Source organism: Sinohyriopsis cumingii, chromosome 9 (assembly GCF_028554795.1).
Source record: "Sinohyriopsis cumingii isolate HCF-2022 chromosome 9, ASM2855479v2, whole genome shotgun sequence".
NCBI lineage: Eukaryota > Metazoa > Mollusca > Bivalvia > Unionida > Unionidae > Sinohyriopsis > Sinohyriopsis cumingii.
The window spans coordinates 55,014,142-55,026,791 of NC_142969.1; positions in this window are offsets into that span (position 1 = coordinate 55,014,142).

Here is a 12,650-nt window from a genome sequence, read left to right on the forward strand (position 1 = left end):
AAATATTTTCTGAAGTCATGCAGTGAGATTTATGTCGTCGTAGTTAATGGGCAGCATTTTTCTGAAGTCGTATCTCACGAGAGACTAATCTTCTGAAGACGTATCTATAAGTGGTTGATTTTCTGCTGTCGCATTTCACGAGACTGGCTTTTTCTGATATATTTCAGGTGGTTGATTTTCTGTAGCCGCATTTCACGCGAAGAGATTTCTGAAGTTTCGTATCACGTGGCTTCATTTTCTGGAGTCATGTTTCATGTGGTTAATTTTTACAAGTATTTCATGTGACTGTATTTTCTGAAATTGCATATACCAAGATATTTCTGAAGTCGCATGTCATGTGGCCTTTTGTTTAGCGAAGACATTTAGCAGACCACATCAGACGAAGTAATTTTAGTTGGCGGGGGGGGGGGGGGGGGCAGCAAACCAAAGCTGGGAGTGAAAGGACCAAAACTTAGAAAACATATTTGGTACCAGAACCAAATTTTCCTTAGATACTGCTATCTTAGTGATTTCAAATTAAACAACAATATTTCTGGTGCCAACTTTTGTTCTTGGTTTTGGTTTCGTTTTCCCCCCCACCAAGCTTCGCCTCGTCCCCTCACCATTCCCCTCCGCCGTCGCGAATGTCAGCTGCAATTTGTCCAAGATACAGAAGCAACGATTATGAAAACATCGGAACGTTCTTTGCCAATTAGTGAAAAAAAAGCCACCAGTCAAAAGAAATAAATGTTGTTGTTTTTTTTCAATCAGGAGGATATTGCATAGAAATTAGATTTTTTCTGTAACTACTGTCAGAGAACTTGATAACATTGAATGAGATTCGTGCTTTTTTATATAAAATTCATGACTGTTAGGACCGTTTGCGTACCTTATATTATTATTATACAATGCATTTTTTACACACACACACACACACACGCACACGCAAACTCACACGCCAGGAAAAATGTTGGATTTCAAATATTGATATGGAATACAATGAAGATTGACACGAGATTACTTATTTATACTTGTTATATATATATATATATATATATATATATATATATATATATATATATATATATATATATATATATATATATATATATACTTGTATATTTTATATATTTCTACTAGCTATTAAACTGAGCAAACATTCAAAAAAATGATTTCGATTTCAGTAAAATGTGACCGTCCTTCAAAAGTAAAACCAAACGAAGCAGACATATTGCATCAAGTACAGTGGTGGTCGCTATTACTGTTATTTTTATAGCTAGTTATTGTTGTGTTTGTCATGTAAATTATTTGTTTCGAATTGCCTAGTGTTCTAAATTAGGATAAAATTCGAAAAGTTATAAAACTATATTGGCATAAACGTCCTAAAATATTTGTAAGTTGAAACAGGACACATGCAAGGCAAATTTTTAAGGTAGCAGGAGCCTACGCAGTATGAATCGTACCAGACTCTAAAACTTACAAGGTAACTTCACGCCACCTTACAAATGTATATTAGAATATCTTCCTTACAAAATTTCTGTCATTTCCATTTTCTGTTTTTTAAAAAGTTTTCTGTCACTACATGTGTCTCTTTAAGGCCTTTTAAAAGTAATTCCCATGAGCTCATCTCTTGTGTGTGTGTGTGTATGAGAGAGAGAGAGAGAGAGAGAGAGAGAGAGAGAGAGTGAGAGAGAGAGAGAGAGAAGGGTCGTAAATTCTGCTAAAAAAATACTAAAATCACTAAGAGGCACTAAGTACTACAGAGTGGTACTATGTAGTCATCAAAACACTTTTTAAAGAGAGTAATACAAAAAGTCGTCTTATTTGATCGCATTTTTTTACCACGATACCAAGCGAGACTAAATCAATCAAAGATAACTCTATTTGCATGCAGTGCGCTAAGACTGCAAGCGTTATGGTTCATTACCTGCGGAAGTGTAATCAGCGCCGTTATTTCTCCGATACTTACAGGAAGTAGATATTGGTTCGATGTTCCACATGTGTATTTCAGAAATTAGTGACCCAGTTACTGGGACCTGTCTCATCCAAAATATTATTTTACAATCAATACATAACGACCAAAAACTATGCGAGCACAGCAAATAAATGTTTACGATTTAGTTCAGGGATAAAGTTTTAACGAAAAACCCGTGTGATAAAGTATTCTTTATTTATACTCAGTTTAAATTAAAATGCTGACGTCAAAATTTTTGTTACGGCAGTCTGAGAAAACAATCAAAACTTGATTAAATGGCATATGAATCATTCATTTCAGACCATTATTAGATGACCTTTAATCACACTCGATTGAGTTTCCCATGGCATTACTGCTTATGTTTATTAATCGAACACAAGATTTATTACACGACTAGTCAAAGCAAATATTATTTTTTATAAGTTAAGGAATTCTAATAAAGACCTTCGCATAATGGAATTCATTTAAAATTATATGATATATATATATATATATATATATATATATATATATATATATATATATATATATATATATATATATATATATATATATATATATATATATAATGCTTTCTTATCAAATACATGTCAATTTTGACAAAATAATTTCTCAAAGCATTCATAAACTGGCTATTCCATTTTTCCTAAATTTGTTGTCTTAATTAAAATATATCTCGTTTATTTGTAGAGATAGAGATATCAGAAAACATGTTCTTTTTATGAGTTACTCGTATTGAAATCAAAGAAAGGTAAATCACGTTAATTGCGTAGCATAAACCGGAAAATGTAAAGGGTTGTCTTTTCTCAAATTAGTTATTACTCATATCGCATACAATAATATCTCTATTCGTGAAAATTAACAGTGATTAGCCGAGATTTTTCTTTGTAGTTACTGTAACAAGTGCTTTGACGACAACTTTGTGCCACTTTTTAGCACTTAGTGTCTCTTTGTGCATCTTAGTACTCTTGGTAGAGCTTAGCAGTATTTACAAGGTTCCTTTTTTTGTAGTTTTGTATGTATTGTGGGGGCGGGGGGCACATCATGTGCTCGTCAGTATTGACATTTTTTGTCATATGTCTCCCACATCTGCGTCCTCTGCCCCCACTCCACTCCCACCCCCCTTTGCGAATTTTCGTCAGGAACAGGAACGGCATAAGCCAACGCATTAAAAAAATTAGTCAGTACAGGTCAAAATGTACTTTGACTGTAAACATAATCAAGTTAATATATACCTAAAACGAAACGTACCAAATCAAAACATACCCATCAGTGTCAAAATATATCCCTTTCGAAAGTACATATGAAGGAAAAAATATAGTTAAACCAGAATGTCCAAAATGTACTAGTTTTCTGCAATATATTAAAAACAAATGAAAGCCTTTTGATTCATCCAGCCAAATAAAAAATAGCAAAGTATATTGTCAAAAAGTAAACCATAATAATATGCACCCAATTTGTTTTGAACCAATCATTTCTACAGCTGATTAGCTTGAAACAACTGCGAGACAAAAGACAATGTAAAACAAAAATTCAGTGTTAAATATTCACGTTATAAAACTGAACGATGCATTACAAGCATTATCCGTTTTCTTTATCTGAATACACCGAGTAACATGCATTTCCCGAAGTAGATGATTCAGTGCAACACAAAGCTGCAGTGTTGATTCAATGCAACACAGAGCTGCAGTGTTAAATATTCCCGTGATACAACTAAGCCATGCACTACAATTCTTTTTCTTCACTCTCTTTGAATGTACAGATTGTGATGTTTAAAAGGATTCTAAAGTTTTAAAAGATAAGTGTATTGCATGAAAAGCTTTAAAAGCCATTGTATGATCTTGAATTTTGTCATTGATTAGTTGTACACATCTCTCTCTCTCTGTCTGTCTTTCTCTCTCTCATTGTCTAAATGTACTCATTTTGATAATTTCTTATTGGATAATGTTAGAGTTATTCATGAATGAAATATGTTTATTGCTTATATTATGGGTGAATTTCTCCCCTAGTTTAAAATTTGACTTTTATTTCCTCCTCCCTCACCCCATCTGTACTTAGCTATGCTGAGCTTGGAGAAGTAAAAGTACACTCATTCTGCACTAGATAACTGGCAATAGGGGTGGGGTGGGGTTGCTTAGCTGTATTCTAACTTTCAAAATCAGGAGCTTCAAGAATGATTTTTAGGCCATTACTACTGATCATTATTTTTTTAAATTGGGTGATTTAAAGATATCTAATCATCGAAGGAGATCTGAATGGCCAAGTGGGAAAAAAATTAAATTCAAGATATTTTTTGTTCATATATCAAGGACGAGTATATGTAGCTATGTAGATTACCATTTTACTAAAAGATTAAACATCACAAAATATCACTGGAATTTGATTACTATGTCTTGAATTCACTTTGACTCGTAAGAAATTTATATCTTGTGGTATGTATATTTAATTTTATTGTTTGCTTTCTTTTTTTCATGATTATATGTTATGTATATCTTATTTTGTAAATGACCTTAGTCCACAACTATGTTAATGATGTACATGACTGGTGACATTTATTTTTGTAAACAACATAATACATAGCTAATATTTCTCTATGATTATAGGTAAAATAATCAAATCATTATTGATGTAGGCAGACCTGTTTATTGGAATCAGTATCTAGGTCTTTCATTTTCCAAATGGAAATTCCTAAACTTTGTGACAACTTCCAATGTTTAATAAAGGAAACTGGCCTATGTTCTGGCTCTATTATTGTTTCTTAGCTTTTTATATCAATCTTGCTTACGTCAAAATGACTAATTTCTACCTTAACATCAGAGGTGGAATCAGTCTTATTGTTGTGTTCAGTTTATAATTAGGGTGTATTTATTTATTAGAATTATTCACTGGATTTGAAAAGTGCTCACGAATACTTCTTGGACTAAATTTTTAATTTGGAATTATAGTGAATTCATTTTAGGACATATTGTATTACATAATTGTCATACATCAAAAGATTGTTAACACACCACTACATTCCAGGCCATGTGGCAGAGAAGCACATTCGAGACTACAGGCACATCAACAGTTCAACACATTCAATATTGGAATTTATTTGGAACACCATTGGAATTTAATGTGAGCGCTGTATATCTAGTTTTGTGATAGAACTTATAGGACTTTTGGGATTTAATTTACAACATTGTAATTTCGTTTTAAAATTTACACTTTGCATTCTACGGAAATAAATTATTTGTTCAGTTTTACAAATCTTGTTGGTTTTCACTCATTTCTGTTACTTAATTTAAGACCATAAAATCGTAGATCTTGATCAATGTAATCAGTCTCAAACCAACCATGCCATGGGCATTGAGCTGTGCACATATTGGCTTGGTTACATTTTGACTTTAATACGTTTTGGTTTAGGTACATTTCGATGCGGACCATTTTGACCTGTCACCATATATATACATATTAATGTACGGTTTTACGCTGCACTCACATTTAATAATGTCCCACATACTAACATTCTAATATAAAACTCAATGATTTTTCCATGATTAATTTGGGAAAACTATATGAACTTTGATGCAATTAAGTAAAGTTGTTGAATGTAAAGTTTCATGAATAATGAATTAGTGAACCTATATATCTCAGTACGGACCCATCCTTGATGGAAGCTGAAGTGGTTGGAAAACCGTATGAACAGCTGCATTTTTTCTCTACATGTGTTTCCAATTCTGCTCTTAAAATGACTATCAGTACTAAGAGTTCTAGGTCAAGTCTGTAAAAAGACTGAGTGAGATTACACCAGTAGAATATTATTTTGTCAGTTACAAATACGATAAGCTCTCAAAAAATGGTGTTGCTTTTCATTATGAACCAGTCATGGCTCTATTTTATTTTCACTCTTTTCTAGACTGATTCCCATTTTTCCATATAATTAGTATCTTGGTGTCTTAAATGGAGAGTAGGAGAACCCTAGAAATAAAAGCCATTCTATTCTTCATGACAAAACCAGTCTACTCTGTTGTGGCTTATGGAAAACCAGGAGATTTTTTTTTTAAAAATTCAAATCAACCAACCCAATTTGAGTGTGTTGGTGTGACTGATATACCTTATTGAACTGTACCAATATGCTGAGTAGAAAATGATTATTGTAAATTCACTGACACAGTTTCTTATCTTATAGTTAAAACCACTTTAAATTTGTGAAGAATCTGATCAGTAGTTTTTTTTTGTATAAACCTAACTCTTGAATTTTCTGAATATGTTTTTCGTCATATTATATAATTTAACCATGTCACAGGTTTTAGAAACATTGCATGTAAAATATATGTTCATGAACATATCACATGGAATTTGTCTGCATGGGAACTCTTGTCCAAATGCTCGACAGCATGAGATATAAAAATATACATACATACATACATACATACATACATACATACATACATACATGTTTTTTTGTGTTTGTTTTTTTATCTCATGCTGCCGAACATTTTGACAAGAGTTCCCATACATTGCAAGACTTCTCCTTTCAACCTGTTGTTATAGCATATTCTGAGATGGAACATCTGCTAACGGAAACCTGTTGTTGGATTCGTCGTCTTAATACGGTACATGTATATCCAAAAGGTCTAAATTTCAAAACACGATACGACATTCATTAATTATTTTTTTAAATTATGTCCCCTGTTTACAATTAGTTAAGAATATATTTATATTGTTCTAACTTAAAGAATAACTTAACTATTGAAATTATAAACTAATGCCATATAAATAACTTCACTAATCCTTTAAAAATGAAAGTACATTTTTAAATTAATTCACAATACATGATGATTAATTATTTATAAAATACTTGATTATAAGTATTATGCACACCATAATTTTGTTATGATATATATACTGAGTTTTGATGAAATATTGAGCATTCGTGAATAATAAATATATCAAGATATAATATATTATTTTTTATTTTTATGTTTTTAAATTTTCCTATTTTTAATATAATTTTTTTTAAAATGTGCATTATACATTATAAAAATATTAATAAAACTGTTTATCTCTATTCATAAATTTTAGAAATAGTTATCAATAGAGATATATGTATCTTTAAGATCCAGTTTTATTTATTTGTACGTATTAAAATATCATTAACCTGTGCTGTATATGCATATTTCCATGTCAATGATTCGTTAAAGAATAATACATTTAGTTTAAAAATGAGCTATGACGTCATCTTGTTCATGTCGTATTGTTTATATAATTGATCATTTAGAAACAGGGGGCCCCGAGTGACAGAGTGGTCTAAAGAGCTCACTGTTACGGAACATTGCCATCTTACCTCTGTCTGCTTTTTTTTCTAGTCTCTAGTTATGACAATGTGGGTGTGTCAAAAAGCTTGCCAGTAGCTTCTCGTGGCTCGCTGGTTCTTTCCAGGGTTTACCCGGGTTCTTCCTCCACCGTTTATACTGGCCGCCATGTAGTCTATTTTGTGCTGAAAAATGGCGTTAAACCCTACAAAAAAAAAAAAAAACAAAAAAAAAAACAAAACAAAAACACCAACAATAACAACCTAAAAACAGAATATATTTAATGATGTAAGCAATAAAGCGAAACCGGTCACACGTTTTACGTGTTGGTGTTGTTTATTTCATAATTTTGTGTGTGTGTGTGTGTGTGTGTGTGAGAGAGAGAGAGAGAGAGATTAGTAGTTTGTATAAATGAAGAGGAATAAACTGCTTTTTCCAATCAATTTGCCATTTAATAATTTTACCACTTGCAGCAATAAAAGATTTTAAGAAAATGACAAATAGAATGACCAAAAAATGACCAATAGTCCCTTTGCTCAGCATATTCTTCTTTATTTTACTAATACACTTAAGTATTAAAGATATAGGGAACAAACTGCCTGTATTGAATTTGCAGTCACTTCTATTCTTAAAACAATCTCAACTGAAATTTAGCTGGTAAATGCGTATATTCCAAAATAAAATGATACCCTTTTAAAATCGAACCAGATGTTCATTCGCAAAACTGAAAAATATACAATGAAAACTATTATATATAGCTATATAGCTATTTTCCCACATCACTTATGTGCAATTACAAATGTCTTCTTACTGCTCTAAAAATGATATAAATGAGATAAACTTACAATTGTTGGCATATTATATATTTCCTAGGATCGTTATCTATGTTTAATAATAATAATAATAATAATATCCACCAATTTAAAAGTGGCATAAAACAGTGATGGTTTCATAATTGAAAGGACCGAATTAAATGTGCAATTTATTTGGTATTCGCCCTTTGTGCTGGCATATCATATATATGTCGTAAACAGACACCATTATATGATGGCCTTCATAACCCCAAATCTTCATATACAGCAAGAAATGGATAAGCCTACAGTGTAATACATATTTTGTAGGTTAGTCTTAAGTTCTTATATTTAGCATGGCACCAGATTAGTTTAGCATTAAGCCTGGACAAATAGCAGTAAATCTAATTTATTTAAATGAGTTGAGTTGATTCAGATTATTTCGCTTCAGATGCAGTTTAAGAAATTAGAATTCACGGACTTTTCCACTGTTTTCATTCTCGGATCTCTACCAAAGCTTATCTTGTTTTTTTTTCATCTTCAAGTTCCGTCTCCCTTTTTTTCTCTCTGTCTCTTTATTGTTATTGTTTTTGTTCTTCTTGTCTCAGTTGACTTTCTTGTTTGACTTCTTGTTGTTGTCTTTGCTTGTGATGTTGTTGTTGTAGCTACTGTTCTTGTTGTTCTTATTGTCTTAGTTTCTTTACTTCTTGATGTTGACATTGCGTTTGATGTTGTTATTGTATCTGCTATTGTTGTTCTTGTTCTGGTGACTTTTTTTTAGCTTTTGGATCCTATTGTCGTCTTTGCTTTGGTTGTTGTTGTTGCGTCTGTTTTGTTTGGTGGTTGTCATTGTTGGGCTTATTTGCTGCTGTTGTCTGTTGTTCTTCCTTTCTTTCCTTTTAGAAAGATTGTCATCTCCGTAACAAAAAAATTTATTCGTCTAGCGATTTATCCTTCTATAAGATTGTCGGGCATTTTCTCTTCATATGCCCTGTATTTCCACAAATTCTCCATTGCCGGTGGTATATACACCCGTTGTACCATGATTTTACTGGAAACCTGTGCACGAAAAAGACTGGCTTAAATTTCTTAGTTCTGCTTTTTCGATTTCCAGAATCCTTATCTCATTTTAATTGGGCTACAGGGGTGTTTCCATTCTAGGGCTCGTACTCTTACTTGGAATTTCTTTTAAAATCTTCCAACGGCAGGATTGAGAAGTGTAGTTCTGCCGTCTTTTTTGATATAAAAAAAGTTTTTCTTTGTATTGGTTCTGGTTACCTTTTCTTATTTTGATAACTGTCTTTTTATTTGGTGGAGACCTGCAAATATATACCATCCGACCGTGACACGGCTCTGCCTATGTTCGAATTTCGCTCCTATTTAAACTCGTTCAGAAACGTCATGTGACCTTAATTCCGACCATGTGACTAATTCCGACCAATCATTGATTATCTCGGAAGACAACGTTAGATTGTGCCGAACACCAGTGACAAACTGAAGCTTATCATACAATTTAATAAGCATCGGTTATGTGCTTACACGCAGTGAAAAGTTGCGAGCACTGCCGAAGAATCAACAAGTACCGGTGAACGCTTACAACATTGAGGATAACATGATTAGCACAGAAATGAAGAATACAATATTAAAAGTTCAAAATATACTCTTTCTTGTATAAAATAAGGCCAGCATTTACAATGAACAAGTGAATATGACAAATTTAGTGTGTGAAGGTCATGTGCTATAACGTCGGCCATATTGGCTGCAGAAGTATTTTATAGTGTCAACTGATGAAGTTTAGTGCAATTCGGATATTGTTGGGAATTTAGGTGCGATAAATTCATATGAAGTTAGTTTCTAGAATATTTATGAGTGTTTAACAGTGTGGAAGATTGAACTTGACGGCATTAGAGTTGCTACCTCATGTCCGGCAATCATACTTTATGCTAGTCCGATACCACCCCCACCCCCATCTGTGTTGATACTGATGGACTAAATCGCCAATCTATATCATCACTGGTGAGGGCACAGGGGCTCGTTACAAAGAAAATCAAGGGATTGGGGTTCTAACCTGTAACAATATAGGCACAGGGGCTCGTTACAAAGAAAATCAAGGGATGGGGGTTCTAACCTGTAACAGTGTATATTGTTACAGGTTAGAACCCCCATCCCTTGATTTTCTTTGTAACGAGCCCCTGTAGGTGAGGGGCAGATTTATCGGTTAACTTTTTGCCATAGGATCCATCATGTGAGGCAACCTTTTTTTTTTACATGATAGGATCCATCCAGTGATGACTTTTGAGCTGAGACAATCCAGGTTTACAAGAGTGTAGTTAATGTTTAAAATAATCTGACAATGTAATTCAATTATTATTTTTGTTGTTGCTATTATTTAACATGTCTTTATCCATAGTGTAAGTCACACATGTCATGTAGACATTCAACACCAACTATTTCAGTAATGGGTGTCATTTGTTAGAATTTGATTCTACATACCTTTAAGTGGCAAGCATTCACTTCATTTTGGATTCTTATACATCCACATTCCTTTGGAAGGTCATTATTTAGAAGCCCCCAAAAATGCATATGGCAAAATCAATATTAAAGTACATGGACATTTTTGGATGAAATGAACCTAGACCTGTGATCCAGTGCAATCATGATCGAATGTCGCACGCTGTGATGTCACAATGAAAGCGACGCATAATGATAAACAGATTAGTACTACCCTATATTGTTATAATTCCACTCGAAGTGCTCATTTCTTGACTCAAATTTAGTAAATGGCCACCATTGTAAAAGACCATAGAGATTGAAATTTTTTGTCTGGAAGTTTCTTTATGACAGTTAAGGTGCAGAGCATTCAGTAATCAGGATTGAATAGACTTTGGTTAAAGAAAAGTAATGCTAAATTTTAAAAGAACAATTTATATTTTATTTAAAATGAGTAAATGCCCATATATGACCTGTGTGACCTTTACTATAAGGTGTATTTGCTTTGATATGCCAAAACTTAGCACTATTGAACCATTAAATTCTGTACATATGTACTGCAGTATTTGTTAGGGACTAATGTATTATGGTACATTGTATATTATTCATTGTGAACTCTCTTGAGATCTGTTTTCATCACTGTTTGAAATACATATTCTGCAAACATTACTTGCCATACAACAGTATGAAATTAGAAAAAACAGTTCACTTGATAGCATCCCCCTTCTCATATTTCCCAAGTTTATGGGACCATTAATTTGATTGATAGGTTATCTTGAGTGATAAGGCATTAACAGCAAATATATTCCACATGTAAAAAAAAACATTAAATGGAGGTGATAAGTGATAGGCTAGCTGTAGATAAAATGTTTTAGATGAGAAGAAACAGATTTAGAATAAGTAGTAAAAACAATACATGGGTTATGAAGAGGAGTGTCAAGTTAGTAAATATTACCATATACACTCATATGTAAGTATCATCAAACTGTACAGCACATGTGTTATGAAGAGGAGTGTCAAGTTAGTAAATATTACCATATACACTTATATATAAGTATCATCCAACTGTACAGCACATGGACCCTGATCTACTGGTGTCATTTTTGATGGCTCTTTGTACCTGGGTCTAACTTTAAAGAGAGTATGTACAGTATTTACTCTGATGTCTTATGTAAATAAATTATTATAAACTTGAAACCATTTCAAGTCATGGCATCATATAGATTTTGGAAGAACTTTTAAGTATAGTTTGAGTTTCTGTGGTATAGCAGCAAGTAAATATAAGTTTATTTATTTATTAACAGTTATTGTACAGTTTTAGTTTCACTAACCACAAAATGAAATCGATAAATTCGTAAAACTGACAATTAAAAGGATATAGATGTGCATTTTGGTAAAATCTGGAGCTAAGTTTATATGCATTGCATGATAAAGATTGTGTTTGATTACTTATTTAGTTGCTTCAATTTCATCACCATGAAAAGAGAGTAGCAGTTCAGTTGATGTCGTAAATATTTTGTAATGTCATAAATAAGCATTACTTGGATTTCTTCATTAAGATGGTGATAGGTCCTTTGAATTCATTTGCATGAAGAGCAAATGGAAGTTTTAAGATAGAATGTTATCTTTCAATGACAGTCATATCTGTCTCAATGATTTAACATACTGTAGCAACATATGTACAAGATATTGTTGAAAGGTTCAGTATAGTTTTCACAAGCTTCTCCAGTTACTGTGTTCTGAACCAGACTAACACCACAACTGATCTAGATGCCATTCTGCCTTTTAGAAGAGCTACAATTCCTGACGATACATTTTTTCACTAGGAATGTTAGTGAAGTTTAATTTTTGGTATGCTCAAGAATGTTGAGTATTATTAAATATTCTGTACTGGATGGCTTTGGTCCACAAATTCTTAAACTCACTGTACCAGTGATAATTAAGTCATGAACACAGATTATAAGCTTAAATATAATAGTGGTAACTATACAGATACCTTGAAGTGTGCAAAGGTCACACCTATCTTTAAAAAATGAGAAAAGGCAATTTTGGGGATCTTCAGACCAATATTGATTCTATCTGTATTGTCAGAATTTTCTGAATAGCAAGTAGTTATGT